This window comes from Prunus avium, chromosome 8, assembly GCF_965620075.1.
Source record: "Prunus avium chromosome 8, drPruAviu1.hap1.1, whole genome shotgun sequence".
NCBI lineage: Eukaryota > Viridiplantae > Streptophyta > Magnoliopsida > Rosales > Rosaceae > Prunus > Prunus avium.
Window position 1 is genome coordinate 10,733,046 of NC_142291.1, and position 26,333 is coordinate 10,759,378.

Sequence of the window (26,333 nt, forward strand, 5' to 3'; positions counted from 1 at the left end):
TAACCGGAAGAAAAATCAAGATCCTAAGGAGTGACAATGGTGGTGAATATAATGGCAATGAATTCCTTGAGTTTTGCAGAAACGAAGGCATAAAGAGGCACTTTACCGTGAAGAAGACGCCCCAACAAAATGGAGCTGCGGAAAGGATGAATAGAACTCTCATGGAGCGTGAGAGATGTATGAGGATTCATGCAGGATTGCCCGAATCATTTTGGGCGGAGTCAGTTAACCACGCTGCCTATTTGGTTAACCGATCACCTTCAAGAAATCTTGAGTTCAAATGTGCAAAGGAGGTATGGTCAAATAAGTCAATAGATTTAACTAATCTTAAAGTGTTTGGATGCAGTGCATTTGCACTTATTCCTAGTGATGAAAGATCCAAGTTGAAGCCTAAGTCACTTGAGTGTATTTTCATCGGCTTTGAGAGCGGTGTGAAGGGCTACAAGCTATGGGATCCAGTGAACCACAAGAAGATACTCAGCAGAGATGTTGTGTTTGATGAAAAGACCATGCCTATGAACAAAGTCAAGAATTCAGAAGCAAAGGAGGATGTTGTTGGGAGAGAAACAATCATTGAAGTTCCACTCAAAAGGATGTCAAGGAAGACTTCACAAAAACAGCCAACTGAAGACGTTCAGGAGGAGGAGGAGTCTGACATAGAGGAGGAAGAAGCTGGGCAATATCAACAACAAACTCAAGAAGAAGAAGAGGCTCAAGATCAGGTGGAGCCGTCATCTATAGCTCGGTCCAGGCCCAAGAGAACCATCAAACCACCTCAAAGGTTTGGATGGGACACGGACTCAGTTCACTATGCCCTAAATGCAAGTGAAGAAGAACCAACCACGTTCCAAGAAGCTGTTGAGAATGAAGAGCGGGAAGGTTGGATGGAAGCTATGATGCAAGAGATGGAATCTCTACACCGAAACTCAGTTTGGGAGTTAGTTCCTAAACCCAAAAATCGCAAGGTTATTGGCTGCAAATGGGTGTTTAGGAAGAAAGAAGAAAAGCATGAGAAGGTAGCCACCATGTTCAAAGCTAGATTGGTGGCCAAAGGATACTTGCAAAAGGAGGGAATTGATTATGATGAAATCTTCTCACCGGTGGTGAAACATACTTCTATACGGCTGCTACTCTCCATAGTAGCTCAAGAGAACATAGAGGTGGAGCAAATGGATGTGAAGACTGCTTTCCTCCATGGAGACTTGGAGGAAGACATCTACATGAGCCAACCTCAAGGGTTCATTGAAGCAAACAAGGAAAATCTGGTTTGCAGGTTGAAGAAGTCTTTATACGGGCTGAAGCAATCTCCAAGGCAGTGGAATAAGTGCTTCGATTCTTTCATGATGAAGATTGGATATAGAAGATGTGAATCAGATTGCTGTGTATATAGTCATGCATTTAAGGATGGTAACTTCATCCTTTTACTTCGTTATGTTGATGACATGCTAATTGCATGTAGAGATATGTCAAAAATCCAGGAATTGAAGATATTGCTTGGAAAGGAGTTTGACATGAAGGATCTAGGCTCTGCACAAAAGATCCTAGGAATGGAGATAAGGAGAGACAGAAACGCAGGCAAGCTATGGCTATCACAAAGTAAGTACATTTCCAAAGTACTTGAAAAATTCAATATGATGGATTGCAAGCCTGTGTCTACTCCTTTGGCGGAGCATTTCAAATTAAGTGCGCAGGAATGTCCTTCTACGGATGATGAGAAGGAAGAAATGAGCAAAGTTCCATATGCAAGCTTGGTAGGGTGTCTCATGTATGCAATGGTTTGCACACGCCCCGACTTAGCTCAAGCCGTAAGTGTGGTGTCAAGATACATGGCGAATCCGGGTAGACTTCATTGGACAGCAGCGAAGTGGATTCTCAGGTACTTGAAGGGCTCAAGGAGGCTTGGGATATTGTTTGAAAAACAACAAGGTAATGCATGTGTTTCAGGGTATGTAGATTCTGACTATGCAGGGGATTTAGACAAGAGGAGATCCACCACGGGATATGTCTTCATTTGTGGTGGAGGACCGATTAGTTGGAGAGCGGTGTTGCAATCGGTTAGTGCCTTGTCTACTACAGAGGCGGAGTATATGGCGCTCACGGAAGCTTCGAAGGAAGCGGTGTGGCTGAAAAGATTGGCTAAGGAATTCGGGATAGCCCAAAACTTGGTGGTGATACAAAGTGATAGTCAAAGTGCAATCTACCTAGTGAAGAATCAAGTATTTCATGGAAGATCTAAGCACATTGATGTCCGATACCACCGGATAAGGGATTGGGTGAAAGATGGAGACGTCATGATAGAGAAGGTTCATACAACGGAGAACCCTTCAGATTGTCTAACAAAGCCAGTCACAACATCAAAGTTCAAGCATTGTTTGGGCTTGCTCAATCTTGTTCCATGCTAAAGATTGAGGTGGAGTTCTTGAGAGTTATCCGGACGATTCTCAAGAAAGCAAAGATGTCCTGGAAAACCAATGATGTCCACAAGGAGTTTTAATCTCGCCATGGTGGAGATTGTTGAAGAAAAAAAAAAATGGCTCAATTAAAAGATACAAAAATGAAGACAAGCGACCGGTCGCAGGTTATGGGCGACCGGTCGGTTTTAGGCAGATTGCAAAGTCTAAATTGGTTTTCAACTCTGTGCCAAAGCAACCGGTCGCAAGGTATCTGCGACCGGTCGTAAGGTATCCGCGACCGGTCGCAAGGTATCCGCGACCGGTCGCCCCGACTTTGCTGTTTCAGTTTTCTACGCGTTTTCAAGTCTTCCTTTGTGTGCTATCACTTTCTATCGACTTGCAAGGATATTTCTGATCAATTCTGAGATATTAGAAGGTGGCAAGCAGCTGGAAAGATGGGGAGAACACTTTGGCAAATTGATGACTTGCTTCAATGAGTGAATACTCTCTTGGTTCAAGAGATATATGGCAGCTATCATCCATTGTTCCCTTGCTTTGTGAGCTGCCAAGAACAGGTGTCTAAAGTTATATAACTAAAGCAAGAACGTGCAGAACTTAATGATACCTTATCTTGGAGTCCAAAGGCCTATATAAGAGGGAAGAGGAAGCAAGAGAACATTAAGTTGTGAAGAGCATAATTTTGTGCAAAGTATAGAGAGTTGTAGAGAAGCTGGAAACTTATAAGTTCAGAAAATACCAAGGGGAGAGTAAGAGAGTTCTCTAAGTGTATCAAGTTGTTGAGCAAGGGTGAGAGAGAAACAGATTGTGAGGGTAGATTTCTAAGGGGGTTTCCTTCTTTGTAAACCAAAGTTGTAATCTATTTTCATTAGTGAAAGTTCTCAAGGAGATCACCAAAGAGGAAGTAGGCATTTGGCTGAACCTCTATAAACACTTGTGTCATTTCTATTTGGTTAAATTTCTGTGTGTGTGTAAGACTCATCCATCATAGAGTTTGTCACAAAGTTCATCAACAACAAGGTCCTAAGGGGAAGTGAGTTAGTCTTAATTCACAACAGTGCATCAACCAATTCAAGATTTTCTAATACAAGTGCATCACCCAATTTAGATTTTCTAATTCAAGTGCATCAACCATTTCAGATTTTATAAAACAAGTGTTGTATGCATTAGCCATACTTAATTCAGATTTTCAGCTTCCTTAGGCCTATATATAGTGAGGTTTCCCAAGCTTGTAATCACACCCCAAGGGGGGGAGCTCTCAAACACTTCTCTAGAGCTCCCTTCCCTTCTCTCCCTCAAATTCTCTTAGTTTCTCTTTCTAGTTTTCAATTGTTGTAATGAAATCTTTTGTGTTGAAATTTTCCTTAAGTTTTTCTTAGTTCCACTTTACTTTTCATTATGTAAATTCTTTTCTTTAGTTTCAAGTTTGATTAGTTTCCAAGTTTCAATTATGGTTCATGTTCTTATTCATTATGCTTATAAGTTAATATTCTAGTTTGAATGATTGATCACCATTTAGGCTTGCATGTTAGCTATCTTGGTTTGAATTAAGAGTATACACCATGCTTTAATTCGAATTGAACTATGAATAGGAAGAGTATGTATGGACATTCGACAACAGGGATTAGATACATGCTTGGTTGTTTAAATTGTTCTTCTATGCTTAATGGGTTCCTAATGCTTAATTTTAGGTTAGACAACAAATAATCAAATTAGGGAATTAGGAACACAAGGTTATGACCAAACACCATGGCTTAATCATACTTTAGCTAGAATCAATCCGTTAATCTAATTGAACTTGGGAACTTATCTACTTGAGTTAGTTATTTTCTTTCTTTCTTGTTTTATTTATTTCCTTTCTTTTTTCGTTTCTGTTTTGTGTAGGGAAAATGAATTGGGTCATTCAATCACCAATCCTCTTGGGATCGACCTCGCACTTACATACGCTATACTACCGAACGGCTCGTGCACTTGCGAGTATCACAAGTTGAGGATGCAACTGAATCCATTTTGGTGCAGCTGTATCTACACAACAAGTTTTTGGCGCCGTTGCCGGGGATTGGTAACATTGTTTGATTCTATTTGGCTTTCCTACATTATTGTTTTTTCTTAACTGGACAATTTCTTGTTTTAAAGTTAATGACGTTAATGGACAAGTTATGTTTGTAGTCCAACAGAAAAGGACAATTGCCCAACAAGCAAGAGAACTGGGTTTAAGTCCCAGCTTACACAACCCATTGGTGCTTGTTGCTTTGAAGCATGGAATTGGATGTGTGTTGATTTTCCTTTTCATTTTAGTTTTTATTTCCTCATCCTTTTAATTCTATTTCAAGTTTTCTATGTTTGTTTTAGCAATTTATTATAGCTCAATAATAAATGGAGAGAGATGGCAACCTCAATCATAAGAATGGGAAGTGTGGAGCAGTGGGAGAAGTCGCGACCTCCAAGTGCATCACGCTCGACCTAATCGCTTCAAGGGGGAGCATTTCAATCCTTTCTCTTCTTTGAATTCTGTTTATTTCCGTAGTTGTTTTTACCTTTTGGTCCGCGTTGAGTTCTTTGTTTTTCTATGCTGAATCCAACCATATAAAGAACGTAAAAGTTGGACTTACGGTTGGAAAGTTATAGCCTAAAAACTGAACAGAGGTCGAAGCTGAAAAACATAGAAACGAATCTGTCCAAATGGTGATAAACGGGTGATAGAAAGTGCTGTTTGTTTTTTTTTCTTTGGTTTCTTGGTTTGTTTCCTTTTGTACAACAATTTATGTTGTTTGTTTGAATTTGTTTACAGTACTTAGTTCATTTTTGTTTGTGGTTTGTTGTTTCATTTTATCTTAATGTGTTTTTGTTTCTTATCTTAAAATTTTTTTAAAAAAAAAAAAAATATTTTTCATATGAGCCGACTTATGGTAACCCCAGTGAGCACTTCCGTTAATACAGTGTCTAGGAGTTCTTTAGGCGACACCTTCGGTGTCTAAGAAGTTTGGGTTTTAAGCGGGACCATTGTGACCCCTCCAACCTTCCCGGATCCCCTGGCTGTGTTTTCTGAGGCCCTTAACTGGTCATCCGTGAGTTGCTTGTATATTCGTGTGTTTTTAAATTAAGTTTTCTTTATTTTCTTTGTTTTCTTTTCTGTTGAGTCTTTGTTTTTGTTTTGTTTCTGTTTTTGTTTTGTTATGTTAGTTTATTTATTTACGTGGTATGGTTAGTTAGTTTATTTCTGAGTGTTAAAACAATTTTTTTTAATTTCAAACATTGCATAAAAAAAAAAAAAAACACAAAAAAAAAATAAAACAAAAATAAAAACAATAAAAAAAAAAAAAACAACATCATCATCTTCTTCATCATCTTCTTCATCTTCTTCATCTCCATCATCATCATGGCTTGCCTCTATTTTCTCGCACTTGTAGAATCTGCAGCAGCTCCACATGGTCCTCATTTTTTCTTTGCAGTGCTTCCACGTGCTGATTGGCACAGTAGAGCCGCTTCTGCAAGTCCGCCACCATAGCCTTCAAGGAAGCTATTTCCTCGCTCATCGCGGCACACTCCCTTGTCCTCGCCAGTAATCGCATGCCCAAATTGGTAGCAGAGACCGCGTGGAGCACAGTTAAATTGTGGGACTCCTCTACCACTGCCTTATCAGACCTCTGTGCCACATGCAGATGATCTGTCGGAGTGAGCTTGCTGCTAATCATGCCTCCTAGCAGCACTGCTTTGTTCGACAGTACCTCAGAAAAGTTCGGTATTGCCTCAGCAAAGTTTGAGGCCGTGCCGTGATGATATGAAGAGTTTGGAAAGACAGTGTTTGGAGGAGCCCTTGTCTGGGCATTCGGTGGTGCAAGTGAGAGCTCAAGGTTGAGATCATCAAGGTGAGTGCATGAGGATGCCATTTTTTTTTTGTTTCTGAATTTTTTGATGTTTTTCCTTGAGTTTGCAGGAAGAAATGCTGGGTATCATCCGCTTGCAGAGGTGTGGTTTAAATAGACATACGCTGATGAGAGAGAGCCAACACCATTTCGGATTTCCCGGGCATGCTCGACCTAATCGCTTCAAGGGGGAGCACCTTTACTTTCACTTTACTTTTCTTTTTTCCGTGTTTTCTGGTGTTTTATGTTTTTGCCCGTTACTTTCATTTTCTAGAGCTTTGTGTTTTTGCTTTTCCCTTTCGGCTGTCATCTTTATTTTATTTTAGTTAGGGAACTGTGCTTTCTTTTCCGTTTTCTTTTTCCTTCTGCAACTTTACTTCCGAAAAAAAAAATAACGAAAATACAAAAACAACAAAATAAAATAAAAACAACAAAAATGCAGTAGGAAATCATTTCTTCTCAGTGCTTGGTGTCTCGACCATTGGAGCTTTGAGTTTGGCCCTCTGGCTGTCCTCTTCCTGGGCTTCACGCACAGCTTCTTGGGGCTCATCACTTGAGCTCCCAAAGATCGCAATCTTAGCTTGAGCGTAACTACTCTCGCGATCTGTTTGTTTGCGTTTACCCGGTCGGTCTAGGTCCTCCAGTTGTTTTCGCATGTCGCGAGAGTACAACTCTACCATTTTTGATAGGTTTTTATTCTCGTCCCGCAATACTTCTAGCTGGTGTCGATTCACCTCCACTATCCTTGACCTCTCCCTTTTCAAGCTTTTTATAGCAGTCTGACACTCCTCAACCATACTTCGCTCCGCCGCCAACTGACCTTTCAGCACCTCTACCTCATGGGACTTCGCAAGTAGGCGATGACCCAAACTTGCGACTGTTGCCGTACTCTGCACGCTCAGTGCCAGGGCATCGCTCACGACCCGGTTGTCATCCCTTGTCCCCAGAACACGTATATCTTTAGGAGTCACTAAATTTCTAGCCACTCCAATGGCAACATCGTTGTCCAGGAGTATTGAGTCAGTTACTGTCACAGGCCCCCGTGCGGAAGCAAAGTAGGGCATCCATACTGGTGCCGCTGCTTGGCCTCGTGTCTGAGTCGGTGGAGCTAGGTTGAGATCCAACGAAAATGGGTAGTTAGAGGCCATTTGATTTCTCACTCTCTTTTCTTCTTTCTTTCTTTTCTCTTTTGTGTGTTTATGAGTTTGTGTTTTTTTTTACCCTTTTTTTTTACCTTTTATAGACTTAGTCTGCTAAACCCTAGCCGTTGCGGTTCTGAGTTCTGTGCGGCCCTTACGGCTTATCTCTATATGTCGCCGCACCCGTTTCCCAACCCCCTTAATTGCATTTTCACCTTTCACCACCTTCTAGTGAAAAAGTCGTCCCGCTTCACCCAAGAAGCCAATAATTCTGGCTTGGGGGATGTGACAGCTGATTCTGCGCGCCGACACGTCCCTCACCCCTTTCACCCGTGACTTCCCAGGAACCAAGGCATCAGGGACCACACACTTTCTTTTCAGAAATCCCGCCTTCGCGCTCCCAATTCAAGTTTCATTTTATTTAAAAAAAAATAAAAAATAAAAAATAATATAAAAAATAAAAACATGTGGGCTTTAGATTTCATTGTGGGTTGGGTTTTCACCGTTGTTAGGTTTCAAGGTGGTTTAACTTTCTTTTGGGTTGGGCTTTCAATTGTTTGGGTTTTGGTTTGCGTAAGACTGTCTGTTTAGGGCTTTCTGTTTCGAGTGTTTTACTGTTTCTTTTTTTGTTTGTTTTGTAATTTTTATTTTTGTAACTATTTTTTTTTTTTGTGTTTTTTTTTTTTTTGTGGTTTATATTTACTTTAGTACCTTTCATTTCTTGTTATGACATTGCTTGTTCCTAATTTTTAAACATTGAGGACAATGTTCATTTCTAGGTTTGGGTATTGGAGTTTAGCATGTAAAATTGGTTTTTCCTTAATTTAATTTAATTTTTTTTTATTTGCTTGTTTTTATTTTTATTTTATTTTGTTTGAGTCTTGCTTTTATTTTTATTTTTATTTTTATTTTATTCACTTTCCGAACACATTTGATGAGATTGTGATAAATGTTTGCATGACTTAAATGAAAATTGAATTTTATTTATTTATAATTTATTTTATTTATTTATATTTATTTATTTATTTATTTATTTATTATTAATTTTTATTGTAAAAAAAAATTAAAAGCAACCCTTAAAATTTAAATTAAAATGAATAAATAATTTTGGCATCGTTCTAGCATTATATGTTTGAAACCTTCTTTGCACTTGCCATTTGTTTCCTAATTTTCCAATTAAAGGATTTGCATGATCTAAAGAATTGTATGAAGCATAAATTAGACTTATATAACCATATAATGTGAGCTTTTTGAGCCTTGTGCTTCATTTCATGAGTGTTATACACATACTCTTATTTTCTTGTCATCAAAGTTGTTGTTTGATCTCATTATTCATTGATTTGGTTGAACACTTAAAAGTCATTCATTCTTATGCAATTTGATTTCATGACATTTAAGAAATGATATTAAGGCCCTCTTTGGATCGCTTGTGCCTTTCAAGCTAACCTTATGCATGCTTAAGCATGATTTTCCATTGTTTACCATTTTGAGCCTACATGTAAACCTTTTCTTTCATTTTACCAATTATATTTCCTCGCCTTAGCCTGAAAAACAAATATTTACCTTTCTAAGGAATTCATGAGCTCTAATTCGGATATGTTTTTCATACTAAGTTTGGGAAGGGGTGTTACATTTCGAAGAAAAAAAAAATTAATTGGTGAAAGAAAAGAGAAAAATTGTGATTAAGTGGTGGTTGAATGAAATTTCATTTTTGGGTTTCATTTTTGGGCCTTCAAAATAAATTGGTGTTTGTTCAATTCAAGGAAAGGAGTATGAATCAATGTAAATGAAGGTATAAGGAGTTTTGATCATGTAAAAGAAAAAAAAATCTAATCGTGATGATTCGAAGTCTTGTAAACAATTATTTTATGCTCTTATATTTTGAGTTTCTTGGACTTTGTTTTACCCATACCCTTCATTTCTTACTCACCTTACACCCTTGGCCCCATTACAACCTATGCTAAAGACCTAAATTGATCTTAAATGTCATGTGGTTGAATTGCATTTATTTTTCTACTTTTAAGTGTTTGACATCCTTCTTGAGATCATATTAATGCAAGTTCTTCATCTTTCTATTGCGAGTTAAGTACCTTATGGTTTAACTCTAATCTCATGTTTATAACTGAGTGTTGCATTGTAGCCCTCTTCCGAGTGATTCATTTATGAGAGGACAATTTTGGTGAGATTTGAAGTTGAATTTGTGCTTTGTATGATTTTTGAAATTATGTGGAAACTAAGATTGGAGAATTTGTTGCATTTGGCTATCACACTATACACTTTGAGCATGTTGTGTTTTGAACTTTGCCACCTTGTAAATAATGTCTAAAATTGAGTTTTTATTGTTAAAACTTTTGAGTCATGTGCATGAGTCATTTCTCTTCAAAAAATGTTCGGAAAGATTGTTTTGAGTTCTTTTTATTTTTGTAATTGTTTTTGTTTTTGTTTTTGTTTTTGTTAATGTAATTTTATTTATTTTGTTTTTTGTGTTTTGTTTAAGAACTAACAATTTTTTTTATTTTTTATTCTATTAAGTTTTCTAACCATTTTATTTTGTAGAGTTAGAAAAACGTTTGTGGGTATCGTATCTGTTAAACCCTCAGGAGACACAACTCCTCCTACTAGGGATGCCTAGAGGTTTAAAGGCTTGTTGCATACGCTCAATGCAATCGAGTTACCTACGAAAGTGGTCTAGTTAACTTCTTGTTTTGTTTTTAACTTTGTTTTGTGTTGTTTTGCTCGAGGACTAGCAAAATCTAGGTTTGGGGGTATTTGATCGGTTCATAATTGTATATCATTTTGTACCCTTCTAGCTTATGATTTGGTTATATTTTTGAGTTAAACTTGTACTTTTAATCCTTTTTGTGTTTATCTTTCAGCTTTAGGGAACAATGATGGCTTTGGATAGGAAATGATGCAATCCATGCATGTTAAAGCCTGATTTGGATAAAGGGAAGAAGAGCTTAAAGACAAACTCATTTTGGCTACAGCCCCCTGCCAGTCCAGTTCCGTAGGTCATATTGCAAGCTTTGTTTCAGCAACCTACATAGCTCGAATGAGGCCACATTCTTCATGAAAGTTGTTCCAATGGGTGTGTACTATAACATACCCAAAATTCAGCCCCATTGGATAAATATGGAGTCTGTTACCTAGCAAACACAGAACCATGCTCAGGATGGATCTTATCAGCGCGGAAAATGAGTTAGCAATTTGTTTCGGCCTTAACTTCTTCCTCCGACCTTGGATTGGCCCAAATAACATATGGCAAGAAAGAAGACATTCTGAACTTCAATTTCGAGTGCTTAAAGTCCTAATTTGATTAAGAGAAGCCCAAGTTGTAAGCCCTTGAAGTTGCTGGTCATGCTGACCTCAGCATGTGCTGGTTGGATGCTTGGTCATGGTGAGCTAGGTATGAGCAATCATTTCTGGTTGGAAGCTTGGTCATGGTGACATGAAGATGAGCTAGGGCTGCTGGTGGGATCTATTGGTGAAGTGCATCAACCAATTCAAGATTTTCTAATACAAGTGCATCACCCAATTTAGATTTTCTAATTCAAGTGCATCAACCATTTCAGATTTTATAAAACAAGTGTTGTATGCATTAGCCATACTTAATTCAGATTTTCAGCTTCCTTAGGCCTATATATAGTGAGGTTTCCCAAGCTTGTAATCACACCCCAAGGGGGGGAGCTCTCAAACACTTCTCTAGAGCTCCCTTCCCTTCTCTCCCTCAAATTCTCTTAGTTTCTCTTTCTAGTTTTCAATTGTTGTAATGAAATCTTTTGTGTTGAAATTTTCCTTAAGTTTTTCTTAGTTCCACTTTACTTTTCATTATGTAAATTCTTTTCTTTAGTTTCAAGTTTGATTAGTTTCCAAGTTTCAATTATGGTTCATGTTCTTATTCATTATGCTTATAAGTTAATATTCTAGTTTGAATGATTGATCACCATTTAGGCTTGCATGTTAGCTATCTTGGTTTGAATTAAGAGTATACACCATGCTTTAATTCGAATTGAACTATGAATAGGAAGAGTATGTATGGACATTCGACAACAGGGATTAGATACATGCTTGGTTGTTTAAATTGTTCTTCTATGCTTAATGGGTTCCTAATGCTTAATTTTAGGTTAGACAACAAATGATCAAATTAGGGAATTAGGAACACAAGGTTATGACCAAACACCATGGCTTAATCATACTTTAGCTAGAATCAATCCGTTAATCTAATTGAACTTGGGAACTTATCTACTTGAGTTAGTTATTTTCTTTCTTTCTTGTTTTATTTATTTCCTTTCTTTTTTCGTTTCTGTTTTGTGTAGGGAAAATGAATTGGGTCATTCAATCACCAATCCTCGTGGGATCGACCTCGCACTTACATACGCTATACTACCGAACGGCTCGTGCACTTGCGAGTATCACAAGTTGAGGATGCAACTGAATCCATTTTGGTGCAGCTGTATCTACACAACACTGCGCCAAGGGGTCGTGATAAAACAAAGACATCCAGATGAATAAGATGACGGAAAGCAAACGCCCACGACAATTGAAACGTCAACAAGGCAAAAAAAGAAGGGATGCAACACGAGGACTTCCCAGGAGGTCACCCATCCTAGTACTACTCTCGCCCAAACTCGCTTAACTTCGGAGTTCTGATGGGATCCGGTGCATGTGAGTTGGTATGATCGCATCCGTTAGCTTATAACGCCTAAAAGTATATAAGCCACGTTTGGGCCATGCCATATGACCATGGGTTGGCTATCCAACGCCCCCCGCATGAAATGGCATGGCCTGTCAAGCCTTGTCTTCGCCACCCCTACCATGTGTCGCGCGCAGGCCTGCCGAACTGCCGGTTCCGATCGGCTGTGGGGCCTACCTTACGATAATTGAACCAAAACAAAAAAAAAAAAAAAACTGACAACGTTAAGAACAACCCCAATAATTTCGGCAGTGGGCGTCGAGTCCTGTTGTTTTTTCGCTTTCGTTCGTTTGCGGTGCCCGGTTAATTGGAGAGGAGCTCCACGGGGTGATGTAGGACAGATGGCGTAAGTTATTGGAGAGGAGCTGGACCGACGCGCGTGCAACGGCAAATCGGGCAAACCGCTGATCTGGGCTCCGACCTCAGAATTGGGCCCACGAACCGTCGATTCGAAGGCAACGGCGTCGCGAGTAAAACTCATCGCGTTGCCATGAGTCGTGGGCTTTTTCGGGCATCCGACGTCGTTTACTAGCCCGAAATCCAGTTTTTGAAGTTTTTGGTAACTGTGTTATTTTCCTATTTTAATTCCTTCGTTAATCCTAGGCTTTCTAGGAGTATTTAATCATAGTGTGCCCCGATTGTCACGCTGCGCCAAGGGGTCGTGATAAAACAAAGACATCCAGATGAATAAGATGACGGAAAGCAAACGCCCACGACAATTGAAACGTCAACAAGGCAAAAAAAGAAGGGATGCAACACGAGGACTTCCCAGGAGGTCACCCATCCTAGTACTACTCTCGCCCAAACTGGCTTAACTTCGGAGTTCTGATGGGATCCGGTGCATGTGAGTTGGTATGATCGCATCCGTTAGCTTATAACGCCTAAAAGTATATAAGCCACGTTTGAGCCATGCCATATGACCATGGGTTGGCTATCCAACGCCCCCCGCATGAAATGGCATGGCCTGTCAAGCCTTGTCGTCGCCACCCCTACCATGTGTCGCGCGCAGGCCTGCCGAACTGCCGGTTCCGATCGGCTGTGGGGCCTACCTTACGATAATTGAACCAAAACAAAAAAAACAAAAAAACTGACAACGCTAAGAACAACCCCAATAATTTCGGCAGTGGGCGTCGAGTCCTGTTGTTTTTTCGCTTTCGTTCGTTTGCGGTGCCCGGTTAATTGGAGAGGAGCTCCACGGGGTGATGTAGGACAGATGGCGTAAGTTAATGGAGAGGAGCTGGACCGACGCGCGTGCAACGGCAAATCGGGCAAACCGCTGATCTGGGCTCCGACCTCAGAATTGGGCCCACGAACCGTCGATTCGAAGGCAACGGCGTCGCGAGTAAAACTCATCGCGTTGCCATGAGTCGTGGGCTTTTTCGGGCATCCGACGTCGTTTACTAGCCCGAAATCCAGTTTTTGAAGTTTTTGGTAACTGTGTTATTTTCCTATTTTAATTCCTTCGTTAATCCTAGGCTTTCTAGGAGTATTTAATCATAGTGTGCCCCGATTGTCACGCTGCGCCAAGGGGTCGTGATAAAACAAAGACATCCAGATGAATAAGATGACGGAAAGAAAACGCCCACGACAATTGAAACGTCAACAAGGCAAAAAAAGAAGGGATGCAACACGAGGACTTCCCAGGAGGTCACCCATCCTAGTACTACTCTCGCCCAACCTCGGTTAACTTCGTAGTTCTGATGGGATCCGGTGCATGTGAGTTGGTATGATCGCATCCGTTAGCTTATAACGCCTAAAAGTATATAAGCCACGTTTGAGCCATGCCATATGACCATGGGTTGGCTATCCAACGCCCCCCGCATGAAATGGCCTGGCCTGTCAAGCCTTGTCGTCGCCACCCCTACCATGTGTCGCGCGCAGGCCTGCCGAACTGCCGGTTCCGATCGGCTGTGGGGCCTACCTTACGATAATTGAACCAAAACAAAAAAAACAAAAAAACTGACAACGTTAAGAACAACCCCAATAATTTCAGCAGTGGGCGTCGAGTCCTGTTGTTTTTTCGCTTTCGTTCGTTTGCGGTGCCCGGTTAATTGGAGAGGAGCTCCACGGGGTGATGTAGGACAGATGGCGTAAGTTATTGGAGAGGAGCTGGACCGACGCGCGTGCAACGGCAAATCGGGCAAACCGCTGATCTGGGCTCCGACCTCAGAATTGGGCCCACGAACCGTCGATTCGAAGGCAACGGCGTCGCGAGTAAAACTCATCGCGTTGCCATGAGTCGTGGGCTTTTTCGGGCATCCGACGTCGTTTACTAGCCCGAAATCCAGTTTTTGAAGTTTTTGGTAACTGTGTTATTTTCCTATTTTAATTCCTTCGTTAATCCTAGGCTTTCTAGGAGTATTTAATCATAGTGTGCCCCGATTGTCACGCTGCGCCAAGGGGTCGTGATAAAACAAAGACATCCAGATGAATAAGATGACGGAAAGCAAACGCCCACGACATTTGAAACGTCAACAAGGCAAAAAAAGAAGGGATGCAACACGAGGACTTCCCAGGAGGTCACCCTTATTCATCTGGATGTCTTTGTTTTATCACGACCCCTTGGCGTCGTTTACTAGCCCGAAATCCAGTTTTTGAAGTTTTTGGTAACTGTGTTATTTTCCTATTTTAATTCCTTCGTCAATCCTAGGCTTTCTAGGAGTATTTAATCATAGTGTGCCCCGATTGTCACGATGCGCCAAGGGGTCGTGATAAAAGAAAGAGATCCAGATGAATAAGATGACGGAAAGCAAACGCCCACGACAATTGAAACGTCAACAAGGCAAAAAAAGAAGGGATGCAACACGAGGACTTCCCAGGAGGTCACCCATCCTAGTACTACTCTCGCCCAAACTCGCTTATCTTCGGAGTTCTGATGGGATCCGGTGCATGTGAGTTGGTATGATCGCATCCGTTAGCTTATAACGCCTAAAAGTATATAAGCCACGTTTGAGCCATGCCATATGACCATGGGTTGGCTATCCAACGCCCCCCGCATGAAATGGGATGCCGTCGCATGAAATGGCATGGCCTGTCAGGCCTTGTCGTCGCCACCCCTACCATGTGTCGCGCGCAGGCCTGCCGAACTGCCGGTTCCGATCGGCTGTGGGGCCTACCTTACGATAATTGAACCAAAACAAAAAAAAATAAAAAAACTGACAACGTTAAGAACAACCCCAATAATTTCGGCAGTGGGCGTCGAGTCCTGTTGTTTTTTCGCTTTCGTTCGTTTGCGGTGCCCGGTTAATTGGAGACGAGCTCCACGGGGTGATGTAGGACAGATGGCGTAAGTTATTGGAGAGGAGCTGGACCGACGCGCGTGCAACGGCAAATCGGGCAAACCGCTGATCTGGGCTCCGACCTCAGAATTGGCCCCACGAACCGACGATTCGAAGGCAACGGCGTCACGAGTAAAACTCATTGCGTTGCTGTTGTGTAGATTTCAGCTGCACCAAAATGGATTAAGCTGCATCCTCAACTTGTGATACTCGCAAGTGCACGAGCCGTTCGGTAGTATAGCGTATGTAAGTGCGAGGTCGATCCCACGAGGATTGGTGATTGAATGATCCAATTCATTTTCCCTACACAAAACAGAAATGAAAAATAAAGGAAAAAATAAAACAAGGAAAGAAGAAATAACTAACTCAAGCAGATAAGTTCCCAAGTTCAATTAGATTAATGGATTGATTCTAGCTAAAGTATGATTAAGCCATGGTGTGTGGTCATAACCTTGTGTTCCTAATTCCCTAATTTGATCATTTGTTGTCTAACCTAAAATTAAGCATTAGGAACCCATTAAGCATAGAAGAACAATTTAAACAACCAAGTATGTATCTAATCCCTGTTGTCGAATGTCCATACATACTCTTCCTATTCATAGTTCAATTCGAATTAAAGCATGGTGTATACTCTTAATTCAAACCAAGATAGCTAACATGCAAGCCTAAATGGTGATCAATCATTCAAACTAGCATATTAACTTATAAGCATAATGAATAAGAACAAAAACCATAATTGAAACTTGGAAACTAATTAAACTTGAATACTTAAGAAAGAATGTACATTACAAGAAAAATAAATTACAACTAAGAAAACATTAAAGAAAGCTAGAATTGAGAACTAGAAAGCAAAACTAAGAGAATTTGAGGGAGAGAAGGGAAGGGAGCTCTAGAGAAGTGTTTGAGAGCTCCCCCCCCTTGGGGTGTGTTTACAAGCTTGGGAAACCTCACTATATATAGGCCTAAGGAAGCTGAAAATCTGAATTAAGTATGGCTAATGCATACAACACTTTGTTTTATAAAATCTGAAATGGTTGATGCACTTCACTAATGCATACAACACTTCCATTATAAAATCTGAAATGGTTGATGCACTTCACTAATAAATCCCACCAGCAGCCCTAGCTCATCTTCATGTCACCATGACCAAGCTTCCAACCAGAAATAATAGCTCATCCTGAGGTCAGCATGACCAGCAACTTCAAGGGCTTACGAATTGGGCTTCCCTTAAGCAAATTAAGACTTTAAGCACTCAAACTTGAAGTTCAGAATGTCTTCTTTCCAGCCATATATCATTTGGGCCAATCCAAGGTCGGAGGAGGAAGTTAAGGCCAAAACAAATTGCTAACTCATTTTGCGCGCTGATAAAATCCATCCTGAGCATGGCTCTGTGTTTGCTAGGTAACAGACTCCATATTTATCCAATGGGGCAGAATTTTGGATATGTTATATTACACACCCATTGGAACAACGTTCATGAAGAATGTGGCCTCATCCGAGCTATGTAGGTTGCTGAAACAAAGCTTGCAATATGACCTACGAAACTGGGCTGGCAGGGGACTGTAGCCAAAATTGAGTTTGTCTTTAAGCTCTTCATCCATTCATCCAAATTAGGCCCTAACATGCATGGATTGCATCATTTACTATCCAAAGCCATCATTATTACCTAAAGCTCAATGAACTGAAAGATAAACACAAAAAGGATTAAAAGCACAAGTTTAACTCAAAAACATAACCAAATCAAAAGCTAGAAGGGTACAAAATGATATACAATTATGAACCGATCAGTTGCCATGAGTCGTGGGCTTTTTCGGGCATCCGACGTCGTTTACTAGCCCGAAATCCAGTTTTTGAGGTTTTTGGTAACTGTGTTATTTTCCTATTTTAATTCCTTCGTTAATCCTAGGCTTTCTAGGAGTATTTAATCATAGTGTGCCCCGATTGTCACGCTGCGCCACGGGGTCGTGATAAAACAAAGACATCCAGATGAATAAGATGACGGAAAGCAAACGCCCACGACAATTGAAACGTCAACAAGGCAAAAAAAGAAGGGATGCAACACGAGGACTTCCCAGGAGGTCACCCATCCTAGTACTACTCTCGCCCAAACTCGCTTAACTTCGGAGTTCTGATGGGATCCGGTGCATGTGAGTTGGTATGATCGCATCCGTTAGCTTATAACGCCTAAAAGTATATAAGCCACGTTTGAGCCATGCCATATGACCATGGATTGGCTATCCAACGCCCCCCGCATGAAATGGGATGCCGTCGCATGAAATGGCATGGCCTGTCAGGCCTTGTCGTCGCCACCCCTACCATGTGTCGCATGCAGGCCTGCCGAACTGCCGGTTCCGATCGGCTGTGGGGCCTACCTTACAATAATTGAACCAAAACAAAAAAAAACAAAAAAACTGACAACGTTAAGAACAACCCCAATAATTTCGGCAGTGGGCGTCGAGTCCTGTTGTTTTTTCGCTTTCGTTCATTTGCGGTGCCCGGTTAATTGGAGACGAGCTCCACGGGGTGATGTAGGACAGATGGCGTAAGTTATTGGAGAGGAGCTGGACCGACGCGCGTGCAACGGCAAATCGGGCAAACCGCTGATCTGGGCTCCGACCTCAGAATTGGTCCCACGAACCGTCGATTCGAAGGCAACGGCGTCGCGAGTAAAACTCATTGCGTCGCCATGAGTCGTGGGCTTTTTCGGGCATCCGACGTCGTTTACTAGCCCGAAATCCAGTTTTTGAAGTTTTTGGTAACTGTGTTATTTTCCTATTTTAATTCCTTCGTTAATCCTAGGCTTTCTAGGAGTATTTAATCATAGTGTGCCCCGATTGTCACGCTGCGCCACGGGGTCGTGATAAAACAAAGACATCCAGATGAATAAGATGACGGAAAGCAAACGCCCACGACAATTGAAACGTCAACAAGGCAAAAAAAGAAGGGATGCAACACGAGGACTTCCCAGGAGGTCACCCATCCTAGTACTACTCTCGCCCAAACTCGCTTGACTTCGGAGTTCTGATGGGATCCGGTGCATGTGAGTTGGTATGATCGCATCCGTTAGCTTATAACGCCTAAAAGTATATAAGCCACGTTTGAGCCATGCCATATGACCATGGGTTGGCTATCCAACGCCCCCCGCATGAAATGGGATGCCGTCGCATGAAATGGCATGGCCTGTCAGGCCTTGTCGTCGCCACCCCTACCATGTGTCGCATGCAGGCCTGCCGAACTGCCGGTTCCGATCGGCTGTGGGGCCTACCTTACGATAATTGAACCAAAACAAAAAAAAACAAAAAAACTGACAACGTTAAGAACAACCCCAATAATTTCGGCAGTGGGCGTCGAGTCCTGTTGTTTTTTCGCTTTCGTTCATTTGCGGTGCCCGGTTAATTGGAGACGAGCTCCACGGGGTGATGTAGGACAGATGGCGTAAGTTATTGGAGAGGAGCTGGACCGACGCGCGTGCAACGGCAAATCGGGCAAACCGCTGATCTGGGCTCCGACCTCAGAATTGGGCCGACGGACCGTCGATTCGAAGGCAACGGCGTCGCGAGTAAAACTCATTGCGTTGCCATGAGTCGTGGGCTTTTTCGGGCATCCGACGTCGTTTACTAGCCCGAAATCCAGTTTTTGAAGTTTTTGGTAACTGTGTTATTTTCCTATTTTAATTCCTTCGTTAATCCTAGGCTTTCTAGGAGTATTTAATCATAGTGTGCCCCGATTGTCACGATGCGCCACGGGGTCGTGATAAAACAAAGACATCCAGATGAATAAGATGACGGAAAGCAAACGCCCACGACAATTGAAACGTCAACAAGGCAAAAAAAGAAGGGATGCAACACGAGGACTTCCCAGGAGGTCACCCATCCTAGTACTACTCTCGCCCAAACTCGTTTAACTTCGGAGTTCTGATGGGATCCGGTGCATGTGAGTTGGTATGATCGCATCCTTTAGCTTATAACGCCTAAAAGTATATAAGCCACGTTTGAGCCATGCCATATGACCATGGGTTGGCTATCCAACGCCCCCCGCATGAAATGGCATGGCCTGTCAGGCCTTGTTGTCGCCACCCCTACCATGTGTCGCGCGCAGGCCTGCCGAACTGCCGGTTGCGATCGGCTGTGGGGCCTACCTAACGATAATTGAACCAAAACAAAAAAAAACAAAAAAACTGACAACGTTAAGAACAACCCCAATAATTTCGGCAGTGGGCGTCGAGTCCTGTTGTTTTTTCGCTTTCGTTCGTTTGCGGTGCCTGGTTAATTGGAGACGAGCTCCACGGGGTGATGTAGGACAGATGGCGTAAGTTATTGGAGAGGAGCTGGACCGACGCCCGTGCAATGGCAAATCGGGCAAACCGCTGATCTGGGCTCCGACCTCAGAATTGGGCCCACGAACCGTCGATTCGAAGGCAACGGCGTCGCGAGTAAAACTCATTGCGTTGCCATGAGTCGTGGGCTTTTTCGGGCATCCGACGTCGTTTACTAGCCCGAAATCCAGTTTTTGAAGTTTTTGGTAACTGTGTTATTTTCCTATTTTAATTCCTTCGCTAATCCTAGGCTTTCTAGGAGTATTTAATCATAGTGTGCCCCGATTGTCACGCTGCGCCACGGGGTCGTGATAAAACAAAGACATCCTGATGAATAAGATGACGGAAAGCAAACCCCCACGACAATTGAAACGTCAACAAGGCAAAAAAAGATGGGATGCAACACGAGGACTTCCCAGGAGGTCACCCATCCTAGTACTACTCTCGCCCAAACTCGCTTAACTTCGGAGTTCTGATGGGATCCGGTGCGTGTGAGTTGGTATGATCGCATCCGTTAGCTTATAACGCCTAAAAGTATATAAGCCACGTTTGAGCCATGCCATATGACCATGGGTTGGCTATCCAACGCCCCCCGCATGAAATGGCATGGCCTGTCAGGCCTTGTCGTCGCCACCCCTACCATGTGTCGCGCGCAGGCCTGCCGAACTGCCGGTTCCGATCGGCTGTGGGGCCTACCTTACGCTAATTGAACCAAAACAAAAAAAAACAAAAAAACTGACAACGTTAAGAACAACCCCAATAATTTCGGCAGTGGGCGTCGAGTCCTGTTGTTTTTTCGCTTTCGTTCGTTTGCGGTGCCCGGTTAATTGGAGACGAGCTCGACGGGGTGATGTAGGACAGATGGCGTAAGTTATTGGAGAGGAGCTGGACCGACGCGCGTGCAACGGCAAATCGGGCAAACCGCTGATCTGGGCTCCGACCTCATAATTGGGCCCACGAACCGTCGATTCGAAGGCAACGGCGTCGCGAGTAAAACTCATTGCGTCGCCATGAGTCGTGGGCTTTTTCGGGTATCCGACGTCGTTTACTAGCCCGAAATCCAGTTTTTGAAGTTTTTGGTAACTGTGTTATTTTCCTATTTTAATTCCTTCGTTAATCCTAGGCTTTCTAGGAGTATTTAATCATAGTGTGCCCCGATTGTCACGCTGCACCACGGGGTCGTGATAAAACAAAGACATCCAGATGAATAAGATGACGGAAAGCAAACGCCCACGACAATTGAAACGTCAACAAGGCAAAAAAAGAAGGGATGCAACACGAGGACTTCCCAGGAGGTCACCCATCCTAGTACTACTCTCGCCCAAACTCGCTTAACTTCGGAGTTCTGATGGGATCCGGTGCATGTGAGTTGGTATGATCGCATCCGTTAGCTTATAACGCCTAAAAGTATATAAGCCACGTTTGAGCCATGCCATATGACCATGGGTTGGCTATCCAACGCCCCCCGCATGAAATGGCATGGCCTGTCAGGCCTTGTCGTCGCCACCCCTACCATGTGTCGCGCGCAGGCCTGCCGAACTGCCGGTTCCGATCGGCTGTGGGGCCTACCTTATGATAATTGAACCAAAACAAAAAAAAACAAAAAAACTGACAACGTTAAGAACAACCCCAATAATTTCGGCAGTGGGCGTCGAGTCCTGTTGTTTTTTCGCTTTCGTTCGTTTGCGGTGCCCGGTTAATTGGAGACGAGCTCCACGGGGTGATGTAGGACAGATGGCGTAAGTTATTGGAGAGGAGCTGGACCGACGCGCGTGCAACGGCAAATCGGGCAAACCGCTGATCTGGTCTCCGACCTCAGAATTGGGCCCACGAACCGTCGATTCGAAGGCAACGGCGTTGCGAGTAAAACTCATTGCGTCGCCAGTTTTTGAAGTTTTTGGTAACTGTGTTATTTTCCTATTTTAATTCCTTCGTTAATCCTAGGCTTTCTAGGAGTATTTAATCATAGTGTGCCCCGATTGTCACGCTGCGCCAAGGGGTCGTGATAAAACAAAGACATCCAGATGAATAAGATGACGGAAAGCAAACGCCCACGACAATTGAAACGTCAACAAGGCAAAAAAAGAGGGATGCAACACGAGGACTTCCCAGGAGGTCACCCATCCTAGTACTGCTCTCGCCCAATCTCGCTTAACTTCGGAGTTCTGATGGGATCCGGTGCATGTGAGTTGGTATGATCGCATCCGTTAGCTTATAACGCCTAAAAGTATATAAGCCACGTTTGAGCCATGCCATATGACCATGGGTTGGCTATCCAACCCCCACCGCATTAAATGGCATGGCCTGTCAGAACTTGTCGTCGCCACCCCTACCATGTGTCGCGCGCAGGCCTGGCGAACTGCCGGTTCCGATCGGCTGTGGGGCCTACCTTACGATAATTGAACCAAAACAAAAAAAAACAAAAAAACTGACAACGTTAAGAACAACCCCAATAATTTCGGCAGTGGGCGTCGAGTTCTGTTGTTTTTTCGCTTTCGTTCGTTTGCGGTGCCCGGTTAATTGGAGACGAGCTCCACGGGGTGATGTAGGACAGATGGCGTAAGTTATTGGAGAGGAGCTGGACCGACGCGCGTGCAACGGAAAATCGGGCAAACCGCTGATCTGGGCTCCGACCTCAGAATTGGGACCACGAACAGTCGATTCGAAGGCAACGGCGTCGCGAGTAAAACTCATTGCGTCGCCATGAGTCGTGGGCTTTTTCGGGCATCCGACGTCGTTTACTAGCCCGAAATCCAGTTTTTGAAGTTTTTGGTAACTGTGTTATTTTCCTATTTTAATTCCTTCGTTAATCCTAGGCTTTCTAGGAGTATTTAATCATAGTGTGCCCCGATTGTCACGCTGCGCCACGGGGTCGTGATAAAACAAAGACATCCAGATGAATAAGATGACGGAAAGCAAACGCCCACGACAATTGAAACGTCAACAAGGCAAAAAAAGAAGGGATGCAACACGAGGACTTCCCAGGAGGTCACCCATCCTAGTACTACTCTCGCCCAAACTCGCTTAACTTCGGAGTTCTGATGGGATCCGGTGCATGTGAGTTGGTATGATCGCATCCGTTAGCTTATAACGCCTAAAAGTATATAAGCCACGTTTGAGCCATGCCATAAGACCATGGGTTGGCTATCCAACGCCCCCCGCATGAAATGGGATGTCGTCGCATGAAATGGCATGGCCTGTCAGGCCTTGTCGTCGCCACCCCTACCATGTGTCGCATGCAGGCCTGCCGAACTGCCGGTTCCGATCGGCTGTGGGGCCTACCTTACGATAATTGAACCAAAACAAAAAAAAACAAAAAAACTGACAACGTTAAGAACAACCCCAATAATTTCGGCAGTGGGCGTCGAGTCCTGTTGTTTTTTCGCTTTCGTTCGTTTGCGGTGCCCGGTTAATTGGAGACGAGCTCCACGGGGTGATGTAGGAAAGATGGCGTAAGTTATTGGAGAGGAGCTGGACCGACGCGCGTGCAACGGCAAATCGGGCAAACCGCTGATCTGGGCTCCGACCTCAGAATTGGGCCCACGAACCGTCGATTCGAAGGCAACGGCGTTGCGAGTAAAACTCATTGCGTCGCCAGTTTTTGAAGTTTTTGGTAACTGTGTTATTTTCCTATTTTAATTCCTTCGTTAATCCTAGGCTTTCTAGGAGTATTTAATCATAGTGTGCCCCGATTGTCACGCTGCGCCAAGGGGTCGTGATAAAACAAAGACATCCAGATGAATAAGATGACGGAAAGCAAACGCCCACGACAATTGAAACGTCAACAAGGCAAAAAAAGAGGGATGCAACACGAGGACTTCCCAGGAGGTCACCCATCCTAGTACTGCTCTCGCCCAAACTCGCTTAACTTCGGAGTTCTGATGGGATCCGGTGCATGTGAGTTGGTATGATCGCATCCGTTAGCTTATAACGCCTAAAAGTATATAAGCCACGTTTGAGCCATGCCATATGACCATGGGTTGGCTATCCAACCCCCACCGCATTAAATGGCATGGCCTGTCAGGCCTTGTCGTCGCCACCCCTACCATGTGTCGCGCGCAGGCCTGGCGAACTGCCGGTTCCGATCGGCTGTGGGGCCTACCTTACGATAATTGAACCAAAACAAAAAAAAACAAAAAAACTGACAACGTTAAGAACAACCCCAATAATTTCGGCAGTGGGCGTCGAGTCCTGTTGTTTTTTCGCTTTCGTTCGTTTGCGGTGCCCGGTTAATTGGAGACGAGCTCCACGGGGTGATGTAGGACAGATGGCGTAAGTTATTGGAGAGGAGCTGGACCGACGCGCGTGCAACGGCAAATCGGGCAAACCGCTGATCTGGTCTCCGACCTCAGAATTGGGCCCACGAACCGTCGATTCGAAGGCAACGGCGTCGCGAGTAAAACTCATAGCGTTGCCATGAGTCGTGGGCTTTTTCGGGCATCCGACGTCGTTTACTAGCCCGAAATCCAGTTTTTGAAGTTTTTGGTAACTGTGTTATTTTCCTATTTTAATTCCTTCGTTAATCCTAGGCTTTCTCGGAGTATTTAATCATAGTGTGCCCCGATTGTCACGCTGCGCCACGGGGTCGTGATAAAACAAAGACATCTAGATGAATAAGATGACGGAAAGCAAACGCCCACGACAATTGAAACGTCAACAAGGCAAAAAAAGAGGGATGCAACACGAGGACTTCCCAGGAGGTCACCCATCCTAGTACTACTCTCGCCCAAACTCGCTTAACTTCGGAGTTCTGATGGGATCCGGTGCATGTGAGTTGGTATGATCGCTTCCGTTAGCTTATAACGCCTAAAAGTATATAAGCCACGTTTGAGCCATGCCATATGACCATGGGTTGGCTATCCAACGCCCACCGCATTAAATGGCATGGCCTGTCAGGCCTTGTCGTCGCCACCCCTACCATGTGTCGCGCGCAGCCCTGGCGAACTGCCGGTTCCGATCGGCTGTGGGGCCTACCTTACGATAATTGAACCAAAACAAAAAAAAACAAAAAAACTGACAACGTTAAGAACAACCCCAATAATTTCGGCAGTGGGCGTCGAGTCCTGTTGTTTTTTCGCTTTCGTTCGTTTGCGGTGCCCGGTTAATTGGAGACGAGCTCCACGGGGTGATGTAGGACAGATGGCGTAAGTTATTGGAGAGGAGCTGGACCGACGCGCGTGCAACGGCAAATCGGGCAAACCGCTGATCTGGGCTCCGACCTCAGAATTGGGCCCACGAACAGTCGATTCGAAGGCAACGGCGTCGCGAGTAAAACTCATTGCGTCGCCATGAGTCGTGGGCTTTTTCGGGCATCCGACGTCGTTTACTAGCCCGAAATCCAGTTTTTGAAGTTTTTGGTAACTGTGTTATTTTCCTATTTTAATTCCTTCGTTAATCCTAGGCTTTCTAGGAGTATTTAATCATAGTGTGCCCCGATTGTCACGCTGCGCCACGGGGTCGTGATAAAACAAAGACATCCAGATGAATAAGATGACGGAAGGCAAACGCCCACGACAATTGAAACGTCAACAAGGCAAAAAAAGAAGGGATGCAACACGAGGACTTCCCAGGAGGTCACCCATCCTAGTACTACTCTCGCCCAAACTCGCTTAACTTCGGAGTTCTGATGGGATCCGGTGCATGTGAGTTGGTATGATCGCATCCGTTAGCTTATAACGCCTAAAAGTATATAAGCCACGTTTGAGCCATGCCATAAGACCATGGGTTGGCTATCCAACGCCCCCCGCATGAAATGGGATGTCGTCGCATGAAATGGCATGGCCTGTCAGGCCTTGTCGTCGCCACCCCTACCATGTGTCGCATGCAGGCCTGCCGAACTGCCGGTTCCGATCGGCTGTGGGGCCTACCTTACGATAATTGAACCAAAACAAAAAAAAACAAAAAAACTGACAACGTTAAGAACAACCCCAATAATTTCGGCAGTGGGCGTCGAGTCCTGTTGTTTTTTCGCTTTCGTTCGTTTGCGGTGCCCGGTTAATTGGAGACGAGCTCCACGGGGTGATGTAGGACAGATGGCGTAAGTTATTGGAGAGGAGCTGGACCGACGCGCGTGCAACGGCAAATCGGGCAAACCGCTGATCTGGGCTCCGACCTCAGAATTGGGCCCACGAACCGTCGATTCGAAGGCAACGGCGTCGCGAGTAAAACTCATTGCGATGCCATGAGTCGTGGACTTTTTCGGGCATCCGACGTCGTTTACTAGCCCGAAATCCAGTTTTTGAAGTTTTTGGTAACTGTGTTATTTTCCTATTTTAATTCCTTCGTTAATCCTAGGCTTTCTAGGAGTATTTAATCATAGTGTGCCCCGATTGTCACGCTGCGCCACGGGGTCGTGATAAAACAAAGACATCCAGATGAATAAGATGACGGAAAGCAAACGCCCACGACAATTGAAACGTCAACAAGGCAAAAAAAGAAGGGATGCAACACGAGGACTTCCCAGGAGGTCATCCATCCTAGTACTACTCTCGCCCAAACTCGCTTAACTTCGGAGTTCTGATGGGATCCGGTGCATGTGAGTTGGTATGATCGCATCCGTTAGCTTATAACGCCTAAAAGTATATAAGCCACGTTTGAGCCATGCCATATGACCATGGGTTGGCTATCCAAC

At 43.7% G+C, this 26,333-nt stretch overlaps 14 non-coding genes and 1 pseudogene across 14 annotated transcripts; all 15 read right to left on the reverse strand.

The window, feature by feature from the left end:
- Window positions 1-11,984: 11,984 nt before the first annotated feature.
- LOC148292152 (5S ribosomal RNA) lies at window positions 11,985-12,103 on the reverse strand. The gene has a single exon (XR_015827536.1). It is a non-coding gene; the product is annotated as a 5S ribosomal RNA (ribosomal RNA).
- A 753-nt stretch (window positions 12,104-12,856) lies between these two features.
- LOC148292153 (5S ribosomal RNA) lies at window positions 12,857-12,975 on the reverse strand. Its single transcript, XR_015826919.1, has one exon. It is a non-coding gene; the product is annotated as a 5S ribosomal RNA (ribosomal RNA).
- Window positions 12,976-13,728: 753 nt separating this feature from the next.
- Window positions 13,729-13,847, reverse strand: LOC148292154 (5S ribosomal RNA; annotated as a pseudogene).
- A 1,056-nt stretch (window positions 13,848-14,903) lies between these two features.
- On the reverse strand, window positions 14,904-15,022 carry LOC148292155 (5S ribosomal RNA). The gene has a single exon (XR_015826745.1). It is a non-coding gene; the product is annotated as a 5S ribosomal RNA (ribosomal RNA).
- Window positions 15,023-17,437: 2,415 nt separating this feature from the next.
- Window positions 17,438-17,556, reverse strand: LOC148292156 (5S ribosomal RNA). Its single transcript, XR_015827538.1, has one exon. It is a non-coding gene; the product is annotated as a 5S ribosomal RNA (ribosomal RNA).
- Window positions 17,557-18,330: 774 nt separating this feature from the next.
- Window positions 18,331-18,449, reverse strand: LOC148292157 (5S ribosomal RNA). Its single transcript, XR_015826712.1, has one exon. It is a non-coding gene; the product is annotated as a 5S ribosomal RNA (ribosomal RNA).
- A 774-nt stretch (window positions 18,450-19,223) lies between these two features.
- LOC148292158 (5S ribosomal RNA) lies at window positions 19,224-19,342 on the reverse strand. Its single transcript, XR_015827677.1, has one exon. It is a non-coding gene; the product is annotated as a 5S ribosomal RNA (ribosomal RNA).
- Window positions 19,343-20,096: 754 nt separating this feature from the next.
- Window positions 20,097-20,215, reverse strand: LOC148292159 (5S ribosomal RNA). Its single transcript, XR_015827617.1, has one exon. It is a non-coding gene; the product is annotated as a 5S ribosomal RNA (ribosomal RNA).
- Window positions 20,216-20,969: 754 nt separating this feature from the next.
- LOC148292160 (5S ribosomal RNA) lies at window positions 20,970-21,088 on the reverse strand. Its single transcript, XR_015827539.1, has one exon. It is a non-coding gene; the product is annotated as a 5S ribosomal RNA (ribosomal RNA).
- A 701-nt stretch (window positions 21,089-21,789) lies between these two features.
- On the reverse strand, window positions 21,790-21,908 carry LOC148292161 (5S ribosomal RNA). Its single transcript, XR_015826950.1, has one exon. It is a non-coding gene; the product is annotated as a 5S ribosomal RNA (ribosomal RNA).
- Window positions 21,909-22,662: 754 nt separating this feature from the next.
- Window positions 22,663-22,781, reverse strand: LOC148292162 (5S ribosomal RNA). Its single transcript, XR_015827540.1, has one exon. It is a non-coding gene; the product is annotated as a 5S ribosomal RNA (ribosomal RNA).
- Window positions 22,782-23,502: 721 nt separating this feature from the next.
- On the reverse strand, window positions 23,503-23,621 carry LOC148292163 (5S ribosomal RNA). Its single transcript, XR_015827700.1, has one exon. It is a non-coding gene; the product is annotated as a 5S ribosomal RNA (ribosomal RNA).
- Window positions 23,622-24,374: 753 nt separating this feature from the next.
- LOC148292164 (5S ribosomal RNA) lies at window positions 24,375-24,493 on the reverse strand. Its single transcript, XR_015826838.1, has one exon. It is a non-coding gene; the product is annotated as a 5S ribosomal RNA (ribosomal RNA).
- Window positions 24,494-25,247: 754 nt separating this feature from the next.
- Window positions 25,248-25,366, reverse strand: LOC148292165 (5S ribosomal RNA). Its single transcript, XR_015827541.1, has one exon. It is a non-coding gene; the product is annotated as a 5S ribosomal RNA (ribosomal RNA).
- Window positions 25,367-26,140: 774 nt separating this feature from the next.
- Window positions 26,141-26,259, reverse strand: LOC148292166 (5S ribosomal RNA). The gene has a single exon (XR_015826757.1). It is a non-coding gene; the product is annotated as a 5S ribosomal RNA (ribosomal RNA).
- Between the last annotated feature and the right edge of the window lie 74 nt (window positions 26,260-26,333).